This window comes from Aedes aegypti, chromosome 3 (genome assembly GCF_002204515.2).
Source record: "Aedes aegypti strain LVP_AGWG chromosome 3, AaegL5.0 Primary Assembly, whole genome shotgun sequence".
Taxonomy (NCBI): domain Eukaryota; kingdom Metazoa; phylum Arthropoda; class Insecta; order Diptera; family Culicidae; genus Aedes; species Aedes aegypti.
This window is the reverse complement of record NC_035109.1, coordinates 200,261,397-200,277,151: the sequence shown is the minus strand read 5'-3', so window position 1 is coordinate 200,277,151 and position 15,755 is coordinate 200,261,397. Positions and strand designations below refer to the sequence as shown.

Sequence of the window (15,755 nt, the reverse complement as noted above, 5' to 3'; positions counted from 1 at the left end):
AGTGTGCACAGAACGAGTTTAAACGTGTTGAACGCAGAGTGAAAAGCAAGTGTAAAACTTCGAACAAACTTTAACCGTTTGTATTCAATGAAGCGTTGCACAGCAAAAAAAGTTGTTGAATATCACATCGAAACCGCTGCAACCAAGTCATTCCCTCGGTCGTGTCATATTACACAGCCTGACGTACTCGCGGGCTGTTGGTGTAATAAATGCGACCGATGTAATTTTTCCGATGTAATAGTTTCAACGTACACAATACGATGTAATCGATGCGATGTAATATGAAAACTATGTAATCTAATCGATTTAGAAGGAAAAAGCGAGCACAAATTCTGCTCAATGGTTGATTAAATTGCTTTTTAATTCGTTTTCGATCTTAAATCATATTTACGATTAAAATCGAGTATAACTCATGATTGAGTTGAGTGTTATAATTTTTTGATAGATAAAAGCAATTTAATCAACCATTGAGGAGAATATGTTGATAAAAATATAAAACATGTTGCAAACAAAAATATGAATACAGAGTAATGTAAATCATCAATTACTTTTCTATTGTGTGTGTGTGTGATCCATCTAACCCCCACTGTCCGGCAGTGGTATTATGGAAAAAAGTTTTCAGCAAAACTGCTTTGGTACTGCATTTTTGCAGAAAGCTTCAGTCCGGGAGTTAGAAGGTGATAGCTCTATTGCAGATCCGGTGACCCATTTCAGAATGGCTGGAGAGACACGTCCATTCAGAAGTCACTTTCACTAACAACAAGCCCCGCATGTATACATTACCGTTATCAAATGGATAATGATAATGCATACACACTTCCTGTTTCAAAGATGGTTACTTTGAAACTGGCGCGTATTTACTGTTCAAGTACAGATAATTATATAATCAGAACAATCTCACCAAAATTCATCCAAGGCGGCGTTGTCATCAAATCAAATCAGCAACTAATTTGGTATGTATTTTCTCCTCCTTGTGACGCACATACCACTTGTCATTTCTAGACCACATATTTTAGTTCTTCTTTCACGTATTTTTCACAATTATTACAATAATGTTTTCTTTCGTTGTCGAAACCATCCGGTGGCTTGTGAGTCAAAATACAAACACAGCAACAACAACAAAATCACGTGGAAATTCATTAGCAAAGCCAATTAGAACCGGTCATAAAACATCACATTAAAGAAGTCTTTGATCGCACGAAACGCGCTGGATTTGTTTTTCACTATTAGATATCGAGGTTTTTCAATATTAACATCCGAACTACAATCCGGATGGCGTGGCATCAGCCAAATCATCGGCAAAATCGCGAAAAACTAGAGCACGAAAAAAGTGTGGCAAGCAAAACAAAACAAGACCGTTCGCGGCAACGCCTACTGCGATTCTCCTCAGGTCGAAACGCGGGCCATGTCTGGCACCAAATGCTCAATCATCAATTACTTTTTTATTGCATTATAAATAAAGCATTTATTAATTACATATTTTTATTTATTCTGAAGGCAATCACGGATGTGTTAAGGTTCCCTTCGCAACCAGTAGAATAGTTCACAGAGCTCGACCTAAAAAAATAAATGAAAATATTGAATTATTTTATACTTATCTATGATCGATAGTTTTATAGTATTAATGAAAGTATTATTATGTTATATGAAGTTTCTATTCTAATATGTTAGGTCATGCACAAATAATGTCACGCTCCAAGGGAATTTGAGTGGTTGGAGGGGTCAGGCCTTGCTTGAAAAGCCTTACAAAATTTTTAGAGGTCTCACTCTCATGCAAAAAGTGTAACAAGGGGGGCGGGGAGGATGTCGAAAAAGTCCCATTTCAGTGTGACATAATATTCCATCCCTTACACGAATATCCGTTTTTTAGGTCCTAAATTTTATTCTTATTTTGAGGGTTATCTCAGATTGAAAAATTTTAAAAAATTCGTTTAAGGAAATCGTTCTGCACCTGGAATTTTAGAAATTATTTAATCAGTTTCCTCGCCTTAAATATCTTGCATCAGGTGTTTTGCTTGAAGAATTTCGCTTATGGTAATCCTGTTGAAATTCAAACCAAGGATCCTCTAAAGTTTTCAAGTTAATTTTCGCTAGAGAAGCGTTCGGGGAATCCAACCATCAATGATATAATGATGGGATGTTCGCAGCGCTTCTCTAGCGAAAATAAACTTGAAAACATTCAATTTTGAATTTCAACATGACGATATTCCACTTCAAATTCAAGTGATTATATTAGGTGATATGCACAATACAGTATTATATTGATAATTATATCAATTATTGTAATGTTTCACGAAATGAACATATATTTAACGCAGTAATTCTGATGATTACAAGTTTATTCTCTGATTGCACAACTAGTCAAGAACACGGACGTTATAACAATGACGCGCTATTTTTCTCTCCTCTCTTCTTCTTCATTTCAAGGTACTTGTACGCTGCTCGTTGGCAGCCATGTTCTTACACTGATACAAATATCACAATTATTATATTAATATCAATTATTATAATAATTGAATATTGATAATATTGATAATGTTCAAATTTGCGGAATTTATACCGATTCGATGAGATTTTAAACTTGTTAAGAGAAAATTTCTCTTAAGAAATTTCTTCGAGGATTTTCTCCATAAATTACTCCGGAGACTTTTTCAGAGAATTTATCTGGAGTTCTTTTAAAAAAAATTTTCTGGGAATTCGCATAAGAAATTTCAGCGAAAATTTCCTCAAGAAGTTCGTCCGAGAATTTCCTCCAGGAATTTTTCCGGGGATTTTCTCCAGAAATTCTTCCGACGATTTCCTTCAGGGATTCCTCTAGGGATATCCCCCAAGAACTCCTTCGATGATTTTCTCTCAGGAGGAAATTCTCTCAGGAATGCATTTTAAGATTTCCACTAGGATTTTCTTCAGAAAATCCTACAGGGATTTCTCATGGGATTGCCATGAGAAATTATTCCGTCAATTCCTAGGAATTCCTTTTGGGCTTTGGTTCAGAAACTTCTCTGAAGATTTCAGCCAGGATTTCCTCTTGAGATTTTCACCGAGAATTTCTACAGATATTTCTCCGGGATTTTCCTCCAGGATTTTCTCATGGGATTTCCTCCAGAAATTTCTGCAGGGATTTCTTACAGTAATTCCTCCGATATTCCCTCCAGGAATTTGCTTCAGAAATTTCTCCGGGATTTCCTCATGGAATCCCTCCGGGCATTTGCTCCAGGAATTCAGCCGGAGATTTCCTCAAGAAATTCCTCCGGCGATTTTGTCTATAAACTCCTCAGTCCTAGTTTCTCCGGAAATTCTCCAATGAATTTCTTCAGAGTCTCTCTAGAAATTCCTTCGGAGTTCCTTCACGAATTCTTTCAGAATGTTTGCCGGGAATTCTTTCTGATCCCACCGGAAATTTCTTCAGAGTTCTTCCGAGAATTCTACTGCAGTTACTACGAGAATCCCTCCGGAGCTACACCGGGAATTGCTTTGGATTTCCTTAACGGATTCTTAGCTATTTCAGAGTTCCTCCAGCAATTCCTAGGATTTCCTCCGGGAATTTCTCGGAGCTCCTCCAGTAATTTCTTTGGAGGTTATCCCGGATTTTATTCAGAGTTCCACCGGGATTCTCTCCATGGTTCCATCAGGAATTTCTCAGGAGTTTCTCTAAAAATTATTCCTCCGGCAAATCCTTCGGAGTCCCCGCAGCATTTTTTTTAAAGTCCTCCAAGAATTTCTTCAGAGCTCCTTATAGAATTTCTTCGGAGTTCCTCCGGGAATTCCCTCAGATTTCCTCTGGCAATTTTTGAAGCTCCACCGGGAATTTCTGCCAGGGTTCCTCCTTTTTTTCGGAATTTTCCAGAATTCTAGTAATACCTCGCAGATCCTCCGAATTCCCACTAGGAATTCTTCACGAGTTACTTTGAAAAAATCCCTACATTTCCTCCAGAGTTCCTCAGAAAATTTCTCAAGCGTGTCTCCAGGAATTTCCTGTAGACTTCCTCCGGAGTTCCTCGTGTATTTCCTCCGGAGTTCCTCTAGGTTTTTTCTCAAGTTCTTTCAGAAATTCTTCCTAATTTCCTCCGGAAATTTCTCTGGATTCGGGGACGGACCTGGTGTAGTGGTTAGAACACACGCCTCTCACGCCGAGGACCTAGGATCGAATCCCAACCCCGAGATAGTCACTAAAAAAAAATAGTGACGACTTCCTTCGGAAGGGAAGTGAAGCCGTTGGTCCCGAGATGATCTAGCCCAGGGCTAAAAATCTCGTTAATAAAGATAGAAAAAAAAAATCTCTGGATTCCATCCAGCATTTCATCAGAACTTCTTACGGATTTCCACCAGGAATTCTTACAAAATTCTTCCAGAAACTCCTCTGAAGTTCCTCAAGCGGTTGCTCTGGAGTTCATCCAGTAATTCCTGGAAAGTTTTTTCCGGAGCCCATCGGGAATTCCTTCGAATATCCTCCATATTTTCTCCTGAGTTCCTCAAGCAATAACCCCGGAGTTCTTCCAGAAACGTCTCTGGAGTATTTTTAGAAACGCCTCCGGAATTCCTCCAACAATTGTTCCAGAGTTCCTCCAGGAATTCCTTTGGAGTTCGTCTAGGATTTTGTACAAAGTTCCTTTAAAATTCCTCCGGAGTTCCTGCAGGAATTATTTCGGAGTTTCACCGGTAACTCCTCCTGAGTTGCTCCAGAAATTCCTCAGGAGTTCTTTCAGCAATTATTATTGTTTTTATCACCATTCCTCCGAAGTTCCTCCAGAGCTCCAATGGGAATCCCTCTGGATTTTTTTCATAGTTGCTTTTGGATTTCCATAGTTCTCTTTGGAATTCCTCCATAGTTCCAGCAGGATTTTTTCCAGATTTCCCCCATGAATTTCTCCGCAATTCTTTCAGCAATTATTCCGGAGTTTTTGTTTTAGAAAATTTCTCCAGAAATTGATCCGGAGCTTCTCCAAGATTTGCTTCTGAGTTTCTCCAGGAATTCTTTTGGAGTTTTTCCAGTAATTCCTTCAGAGTTCCTCCAAAAATTCTTTCAAAACTTTTTCCGGAAATTCATTTGGAGTCCCAGCGGTAATTCGTTTGGATTTCCTCGATAGAACATGCAGGAATTCTTCAGAGTTCCTCAAGAAATGCATTTTGAAGATCCTCCAGATTTTCTCCGGGATGTCCTCTATAGTTCCTTCAAGAATTTCTCCGGAGTTTCTCTATAAATAATTCAGCAGTTCCTCCAGCAAATCCTTCGGAGTCTCCCCAGGATTTTTTTGGAGGTTCTTCGAGAATTCCTCCGGAAATTTCTTTGGAGCTCCACCGAGAATTGCTTCAGAAATTTTTTTGGAATGTCTCCAGGAATTCTTCAGAGTTCCTTTAATAGTTCCTCAGAAATACTCCTGAGTCCACTAGCAATTCTTCTGGAGTTACTCCGAGAATTTTCCTAGATCCTCAGTGAAATCCTTCAGTGTTGCTCCGGGAATTTCTCAAGAGTCCTAGAATTTCTCCGGAATTCCTTCAGAGTTTCTCCTCGAATCCCCCTGGAGTTGGTACAGGAATTCCTTTCTTTCCAAAATTATCCTGGATTTCATCCAGTAATTCCTCGCAAGTTCAACCGGGAATTGCTCCGAAGTTGTTCCGCAGCAGCAGCTCTTTCACCTATCAGTATATGTCAGGTGAAAAATTTTAGCTTCCGGCAATAAACTTTAGAATTTTGCTGTTCAATACTATTTGGTTGTTTTTGTTGATCACATTCGAAAAGGATAGAAGAAATACGCACGGTACCTGCACGTGCAGTTTGGTCTATTTTTACTGGTCTACTTTTTTTTTTTTTTATTTTTATTACTTAATATCAATTTTTGATAAAAATTTGAACAAAAAACTGGACCACCGATGAAGTTGCCCTTAGGGTTTAGAGAGGTAAACTTGTATACAAAATTGAAACTGATTGCATCAAGTTATAGCGAGCTAGGGGAAAGATCGAGTTACAGAAAATCGAGTAAGGGACAGTTGACTGGTAATTATTAAAATGGTTGAATATATTTTTTCGTCTTATCAAATAACGAAATTAGTGCTTCAACGATAAAACCATTGACTAATCAATCAAATCAATGTTTATAACTGAAAAAAAATAAACAAGGGTATCAAAAAAATGTCTGAGCAATATAACTAGACCACCAGTTCAGTATAGAAAAAAGCGTTTTCTAATACTCTTTAATACTCTTAGAACAGTATAAAAATGATTAGTCGAACTATGTTTCAATATTCTAAAATTGTTTTAATTTGAACTATTTTTTAAATACACTGAAAATATACATTTTTTTATTTCAACAATTATCCAAAACATTAAGAGGCTGTTCATAAACCACGTGGTCATATATGAAGGGAAGGGGTTTCTGGTCAAAAACCATGATCTATATAAATTTTAAATATTTGGTATGAGGGGGGTGTTGCCTGAAAATCAGAAAAACATATGACCGCGTTGTGGACAGTTTCTAATCTGCCGCAGATATTACAAAACACAGATACTGGGGTTATTATTCTATACCCAGAAATATATGCCCCTATGAATTAGCGAAATAAAGACTCCTATAATTACTTGAAAAGTTCTTTCTAAATTTGGTCTAAAGATCCTGATAAATTTACCCATGGAAGTATTCTCGATTTTTTTCTTGTGATTCTTTCAAATATTTGTTTTCAGAAAGTTTTTTTTTTGGAGATCCTTCCGATGTTACCCAGGAGCCCTTAAAAATACTTGGAGAACTTGGAGTTCATACAATTGCTTCATCATTAATTATAACCAGATTTTTTGTAGAATTCCGGAGTATCATTTTTTTTCACATCCAGATAATCGAATCACTAGCAGAAAAAATAAAATCTGCTATGAAAGAACTTAAATACAGGTCGGACTCGATTATCCGGAGACTCGATTGTCCGGTGACTCGATTATCCGGGATTCGATTATCCGGAATTTTAGACTCGATTATCCGGAATTTGTTTTTTTATATTCTTGTTTTTCAATTTATATGCATAAATCTGAGATAATAGGGTCCTAAATTTTTTAATGAAATCTTGTTTTTATTTAATAAGACAAAAGAGTATGTTCTTACAACCACTTTAGCATTTTTTTCTATTCAAATAACGGTTATATCACATTTAAAATTAAATTTAAAAAAAAGGTTCAACTTTGAACCTTGACACTTGAGATCATGTTTGACATTCACTGAGTCGGCAAAAACGCCACAGGGGCTCATCTTTTTAACACTGGGGTTGTTCCTATTTGACATTTCGGAAGGGACACGGAAAACAAAATACACCCAGAATTTGAGTTTAAACCAAAGGGTGTGACAAAATCTGAAAAAAAAAAATGTTTTTTTGGCCGTAAACCAACGAAAATCATTCAAAAATTGAGTAAACATGTGATTCTGGCCTAAACTTAATCGTTTGGTACTAATATGAGGACAGGGCTTTAGGACCCTATTGACCACACAGACCATTTTGATAATAATAAGAGATTTAGAGTATTTTTTTTTGTCGGTGGCGATAGGGGTAGTACTGGCACTCTTAATCTGCCCTAAGCTCCTTTCCAGCATTTGCTTTTATAAGTCTCTATGGCGTTCATCACACAACGTTCCTAAGCAATGTTGCTCAAATGGTCACTGTGTACCCTAGCAGCAATCGGCCCTTACCGTAGTTTTGATATGATAAGGCCTGAAATGCTACTAGAGTGGTTAAAGTGAAGAACGAAATAGTTTTATTAAAAGGTCCTCATTCCCCATTTCATTTCATCACTCACTATCGTCACTTTTATTTTCGTCACTATTATCACCGATTATCACTCATCAACTTTCGTAATACACTTCAGATATACTTTTCATTATATCACTTTTCACATCACACCATTTTCATATAAATTCATTGTTATTACCATTTACCATCTGTTAGCATCACTAAGTAATTAAAAGATATTCAATTTAAATGTTTCATTATTTTTGTTTCTGTAGAGTCATTACTATTCAAACTACAATTTAGCACTATCGAGAAAGTTACAGTAAAACAAAATCACTTCGATCCATTCTTCACCATAGATTTTATTATAAAATCACTATTAGCACCCTCACAATCACTAAATTAAATAACAACCCATTCTTATGTTGCATTATAAAACGATTGATCACATATTAGCTTCGAAACTTAACAACCATTACTGATTAGTACAAAGGATGCTACAGCTCGTGGTAAATGAACTGAACCATCAACAACCAGCACTGGTTTATAAGTAACTAATGAGCCCTGGGCCAGGGCCCCTGGCGGTCCCTCCGTTCGAATATGCCGAAACATATTAACAGATCCTCCACCTGAATGCAGCCGTTTCATGATAAATCATGAACCGTTAGAGGTGTGCCAAAGTATTGGGAAGGTGATATGTTTCACAGACGGGTATTATTATGGTGCACCTTCTACTTTGGCACCGTCAAACCCTGTGATCGTGGCCAGGGAATAATAAGAGATTTAGAGTATTTCCATTTAAAATAGAGACTTGCACTAGCACTTTACCTCTGAAAAGCGACTTACTATAAAGCCTGTACGCCGAACTACACAACGCTTATTGAAACAAATAGTTCAATTACCAAAATCAAAACCCGACCAACCAGTCTTCATCATTTTTTATAAATCTTTCTACAACGATGGCGATCGCTAACGATTCAAAACGAATCTATCGATCGCTATCGAAAATCATTGACTGGTTGAGCGGGAAGGGTGCTTTACCGAAATCAAATCACATAAAAAGAGAATTCTCAAAGTTTGAGCCAAATCATTACCTAGTGTAGAAAAATGTCCAGATTTGTTTTGAATTCCTCAAAAAAAATGATTTTTTTTTATATTATATATCTTCATCAGTACTTTGTATTTTTGTTTTAAATTTTGTTTGTGATATAAATGTCTGTACAAATATTATTAGCCTAACTTGATAATCCACTTAAATACATACACATACTCAAAAAAAAAAAACTTTTCTTCAACATATCCTGGATAATGATATCAGTAATAACACAGTCTTAAAAAAAACTTTCAACACTTCCACTATTCAGCTTCAGCAGAAGTATGCTGTTTCGCTCCAGAAAAGTAAAGACATTACTTGAACTCCCCCTATCCTTCATGAATATTTCTCATATTTTGAATAGAATATACTCACTTGACGTTAATGTTTTTTTTTCTCTGAAACTTTCAACGTTCTCAAATAATTCAAACTCTTTATATAATTAATTTTTATTTCTTTAAAAATCTAACTCTTTTGAAATTCCTTCATGTTTGAAAATAATTTCTAACAAACTCTAAAATATTCGTAGACAATCAAAATATTCACCAAAAAATATAAAAAAAGCTTAAACATTCAATAAAACAAAACAATATGTACTATTCATCAAAAATGTCTAGCATTGTTCGAATATACCCATATACATATGAATTTGTTCTTCCAGATATTTTGAGCCTACTCGAATAATTCATGAACATTTGGAAAATTTTCAAGACTTGATAAAAATTCCTAATCCCTAATATTCAAAAATAATCAGCTTTATTTCTCCAGTAATTCAAAAATGTTTAGAGCATCTCAAAATCAAAAACTCGTCAAACTTTCTTAGAAACCATTAGTCTATATCAGTCATTTCTAAGAATTTTATGTTTTCCCAGTAGTCCTACAAATGCTCAACATACATATTTTGATGTTAATAGTAAAATATTAATAAAATATACCAAAATTGTCAACCATCTACAGTAAGCCAGTTATCCACACACATGTAGAAAATTATCAGCCAACTTGTAGAAATTACACCTCATTATTTTTTGAAAATTTACAAATCAATCGCAATGCATTTTTTTTCATTTATTTTTCATTGCAAGTTCACTGATTGCGACATATTGCAATTGGAAAGCAAATAAGTCATTTTTTTGTAAAACAAAACTGTCAAATGCACTTGAATGCATGTTAGTGTTACTTAGACGTAGCATTGCATTACAGTTGACGAATAAAAGTTAGGTTAGATAATTTAAACATTAAAAAAGCTAGTTCTGACTTATAGTCGCCTAAACGACGAAAAAATTGTCGAGATTAAAAAAACTTTTTTCCTACATTTCCATCACAATTTTGAGTTTTAAAAATAGGTTTTGCAAAATTTAACCTCACTCGTATCTGTCTATTAATGAATAGCATTCGCTCATTGCAATATGAACATATTTCAATTAACTAATGGTCACTAGAGATTTTGTTTGTCTTTCTGTCGTTACCTTCCAACTGACACAGAAACTTTGATACACCTATATAAAAAAGTGATTGAAAAATCTTAAAGTTTTAAATAAATTGTCAGAACTTTAAATTTGCTGAAGTTTCCCTTAAGCCAGGTTTTTTATTTTTAGATACCTATATCAATTTTTTTTGTCACAATATCACATTTAACTTTCGAATTCGGCGAAGAAAATATTTGGCATGGTAGAAATAATCTACTAGTAATTATTTGCAATCAAATTTATCAAAATACGGAGAATGCTGTGCACCCACTAGAATTCATAGGAAATTCTGAAAAAATCTGGAAATATGTTTAAAAAAAACTGCCTTTTTTTTTTTGTATGGTATTCAGTTGGAGCTGCCTGACAGCTTAACCCTCTAATACCCAAATTTTTATTTTCGATTTAAGTATTATTTTTCGTTATCTAAAATCGTTCTAAACACGTTTTGGGCATTTATTTATTTTTATTCGCAAATTTTTAAATTTTGGTTTTTGATTTTTTTAATTTTTATTTTTGAACATCCCCAGCTTTTTTCATTTTTTCTTGAAGCCTTTTCTAGTTGTTGATTTTTGGCAATAATAAAAATTTAAATTGTTACGGTATTTTTAAAAATATTAAATTTTTAATTTTTTTTCGAAGCGTATTTTATTTTTCGTGTAACTAACGGAAAAACAGGTTTGAAATGATTTTAATACCACCAGGCTCTTCTTTTGTGATAGGTTAATCGTAGAAAAATATAAAAGGTACGATTTTTTATATTAAACGTTAAATGAAGCCCAGGCATTTGTAGGTTATATAAGAATGCAATTTTTCAAACAATTTCTAAAAATACCAAAAAGTTTCAAAAGTCATAAAAAACTTTTCTTATATGCGTGTTATGAGTCAAGGTATAAGCCAAAAATAAAATCATTTTGATTTCCGAGCTACGAAAAAATACACAAAATTCCAAAGTGTACCCCGTCTAAAGGCGGGGTTGGGTATTAGAGGGTTAACTTGTCAAGGCTGAACCCTCGGTCTGGCTTTTGCCAAGTTTCCCCTCTACCAGGACCAATACTCAGACGGACTAGGCAATGGCGCCCACATGAACACTGTTGTGACGTGGTAGTTTTTGAAAAGTGCCCATATTCCCTTGCTTCTGAGAAAAGGAAGCATTGTGAAAATCAGCAGCTCCATCAGAATTTGTTTGAAATAGTTGTGTAGTAGTGTCATTACTAATACTGTCTAGTCGAAATGGTTTTGAATAATTTGTCATTCAAGTGCTATTCTGATTACTCCTGTCTTTTACGTAAGATTAGAGTCTTAAATGTCAATTGTCGTCAAGTTTTAACAAAATTAGGCTGTTTAGTAGTAGTTCTAGTTAATTTTATTTTTTGTTGTTAAAAGTGTTTATTGGTCATTACGTTCATATATCCTTAAAGAAAAAAGTCGCTTTCCTTGTCTGTTTAACAATTTTTCGAAACTAGCAAGTGTACCCTAATGATCGATCTCAGCGTCTTACTTTCCATAGTCATTTTATAGTGAATATTGAAGAGTAAAGTTACCTTAGGCTTCTATTACAGTCTCCTACATGATTCACTTTTCGGTGGCAAATGCAATGCTTCACAACGCCTACTTTCTACTTGTAAATTGTGCGAAAATGAAGCTGGAATTAGATTATTTATACCGCTGTTCCAATAGAGGTATTACTTATTATGGCAATGTAAAAACCATATTAAAATAAGATTGTCGCCACTTATTTCTACTCAGTGAATCTACTAGTCATTTTCCTAAGAGTTCCTATGTATTCCCTACGTCGTATATGATAACGATGTATCTAACTAGCTAATAGTAAGAGTGGCTACGGATCATTCTGGTTAGCAAAAGGCAAACTGAACGTCACCAATAGTATTAATGTCCACTTCGAATAGATTAATTATTTGAAATGGGCATCAATTCTATCAATGACGCAGAATGTCCGTTGGATCACATCCGAGATATTATTGCTAGAGATGGTCGGGTTTCACATTTTTCAAACCCGAACCCGACCCGTACCCGACTTATTTTATTTCTTCAAACCCGGACCCGACCCGAACCCGAGAGAATAATTGAAAAGCAAACCCGGACCCGACCCGAACCCGAAAAATGTTTGCTGTGTGAACCCGAACCCGACCCGAAACCCGAATTTTTTTTTGTAAGACAAACCCGAATAAAACCCGAGTTTGAAATCATGGTAAATTCATCGTTTCTGATACTTAGAGAAGCTTTTAGGTTGTTACTCTGTTCACAATTCTCACCAAACCCGTCCTAAACCCGACTCAAACCCGACTTTTTGTAAGCCCGAACCCGACCCGTACCCGATAATTTTGTAGCCTCCAAACCCGACCCGAACCCGAACCCGAAAAAAATAAAATTTTCAAACCCGAACCCGACCCGAACCCGTCGGGTTCGGGTTCGGGTCGGGTTTCGGGTTTGAAAACCCGACACCCGACCATCTCTAATTATTGCGTCTATGCCATATGAATTATGACGCGGCTTTAAGCAAAAAATGCCAAAATGTGATACCACCACTACAGGTTACGCCTTTGGTTTCCATCATATGGGCTAATGGATTATGCCCTCCCATCGCGGCAAGGTCGCATAACCAAGGGGAGGGATGTTTAAAAATAACTGCTCTTTACATCTAAACTCACATCATTGTTCCACAAATCAACAATGTTTATAATGCTGCTCAGAATGCTTTCAAAATTATGCGTAAGACATGGTCCATAACTGGTTTCTGTCGAAATTCTTGATCTCTCGTTGGATTTAAGGGAAGGTCTTTATGGTAGAAACGATATCTCGCTTAAAATACATTTTATGCCTGGCTTGCAAAAAAAATGATGACAGCACCAAACAATCATCTTCTTAGGAATTCATTAAAATCTGATCAAGAATCTTTAAAGTACCCATCAAAAAGCTCTCCATAAATTCATCTACAGAATTACATACAAAATTTCATCAGGAACCTCACTTTGCAATAGATCACGGATTAATCAGTTGTAATCCAAACAAAGCTTTCTCAAAAATCCATATAATTTTTGCCAAAAAGAAATTTTGAATGAATGTGTGGCTAAAATTCCATTTACCACTTAGATCCCTTAAGAAATTTCCCAAAAATCTATCAGCTTAGGTTTTCACTAACTGTTAGTGATTTGCTTAAAATTTTCTAATACAAAAATCGTCAAATTTGTTTCTTTGAAATCCATTAAAAATCATATTTGCAATGTACGAACTCTATTCAGTAATTATCCTAAGAACTTTTATTTAGGATTCCTGAAAGGATGTCATCTAAACATTGCCATGAATCTCAATAGAAATTCATAAAGCATCTCATTAAGAAGCAATACCTCTTGCAACTCAGTCTTCCATGGCAAAATTCTCTAGTACTTTTCCCGGTGTGTTCCACAATTTCCCATAAATGTCACGGGTAATTGTAATTCCCAGGTTTGCTTTTCTCCGATAGACGGACACCCTGCGTATGGCGGACACGAAGATACTCTATGACCCGGGAAGTGGAGAAAAAAAATCCATCCTTAACTTCGAACCCATCAACCTCAGCATGGTCTTGCTACTTTATCTGCTTTTGATCATCAACGGTAGACGTGATCTTTCGAACGCTGGCTAACCCGTTTTGAGCACAAAGGGAGGTCTTCTTTAGCCTAGTGGTTAATATCTGCGACTACAAAGCAAAGCCATGCTGCAGGCTTGCAGGTGTTTGGGTTCGACCCCCGGTCGGACCAGGATCTTTTCGTAATGGAAATTTTCTTGACTTCCCTGGCTGGGCATAGAGTAACATCGTACTTGCCACACGATATACCTATATAAGAATGCGAAAATGTAAACTTTGGCAAAGAAAGCTCTCAGTTAATAACTGTGGAAGTGCTCATAAGAACACTAAGCTGAGTTAAAGACTTTGTCCCAGTGGGGACGTAATGCCAAAAAGAAGAAGAAACAGAAGGAAGGTAAATATATCTTAGGGATTAAGAGCTGTTTATCTATATTTATAGTTACCCGTTTCACCGTAGTCGCCGATCCAATAATAAATCGAGCTGTCCCGCGTTTTATGCTCCACTCCGTTGCAGTGTACCTTGCGGCTGACCTGGTACATTGTTTACGTGCCGTGTAGGTTGGTGGATGCAGGAGTTGTGGTTCTATTGGCTAATCCGGAGGAAAAACGGATCCTCTTTCCAAACATCAATAGGGAGACCACCGGGAACGAACTTCTATTGTTGTGAACGATTGCTTCGGCGATCCTCTTTCCGGATTCCGACCATTGGCATTAGGAATCGCTGGTCGACGATGTTCATCCCAAGCACCTATCGTATAGGAATCTTCTTTGGCGGACACTTCGAAACATTGCAAATTTGCGGGAGGATTTGTTCCGCTTGGATTTTTTTCACATTTTGATTTCACCATACTACAATTGCATCGATTACGAACAACTATTACATTCGTAAGATATAAAAACACTACTTTTCACCGTTTCAAATAAAAATTCCGGAGTTTTCGCGACGAAATCCGAACGAAAAAATCGCGATCGTGGATTGCTGCCACTCCGGCCATCTTGAATCACCGACCCTTTGTTTTGGTCGGGGCAGTGTTGCGAGATGTATCATTGCATTGGTGTTGAATGCAAAATGACATCGAAATTGTGTAATATCACTCAACTAAGTTGGAACGACTTGGTTGCAGCTGTTTCTGTGTAATATTGGTTTAGTTTAGATGTGATTATTACACAACTTCAATGTGATGAAAAATGGAAATGTTGATTCTGTGTAATTTCATGGCGATGTAATATAACATCAAAAAGATGCTATATTGTATATCAAAAAAGCGGTTACATCGGAATTTTTATACATCGACATGAATTACATCGATGCGGATTACATTATTTTTTGCTGTGTGGTCTAATGACTGAAGAAACTCCTTATCCGAAACGGAGTAAAACCCCGAGGAAAATCCTGGATGTTTCAAGCGGCACACCGTCATCAATTTACGTGTCGGTGCAGCAGCAAAAACAAGAGCAAGCGAAAAAGGAAATGGCGAAACAACTGGAAAGAATCTTGGATCGCCGCGAATTTGCGAAGGAAGGGATGCTCCGGATCCGCGAGGGATTGGAGAAGAACGTCGTCAATATTCATTGGTTCAAGTTACAACTCGAGACGCTTCGTCAGTGCAACGAAGAACTGCAGCGAACGTTCATCGAAATATGCGACCTGGTGCCACGAAATCAGCGAGATGAACACAGGGAAAACCATTTCCGGTCTGAGGAGCTGCACAATGAGCTCTTTGTGTACATCCAAACAGAAATCGCGAAGTTGAATGCGGCGGAAGAGGAAAAACAACGCAGCTCGATGAATGTATTAGCCCCTGCTTTCGTGCCGCAGCAGCCTGTGGTTATGAACAACTCGATGCCTCACTTGCCAGTACCTGGGAGGGAGAAACCAATACAAAATTTCTGTACGTCATAG

At 36.6% G+C, this 15,755-nt stretch overlaps 1 long non-coding RNA gene across 1 annotated transcript; it reads right to left on the bottom strand.

Annotated features, from left to right (window-relative positions):
* Positions 1-1,423: 1,423 nt before the first annotated feature.
* Positions 1,424-14,869, bottom strand: LOC5571754. Its single transcript, XR_002502467.1, has 2 exons — positions 14,296-14,869; positions 1,424-1,557 (listed from the first exon to the last, which is right to left on the bottom strand). It is a non-coding gene; the product is annotated as an uncharacterized LOC5571754 (long non-coding RNA).
* Positions 14,870-15,755: the final 886 nt, after the last annotated feature.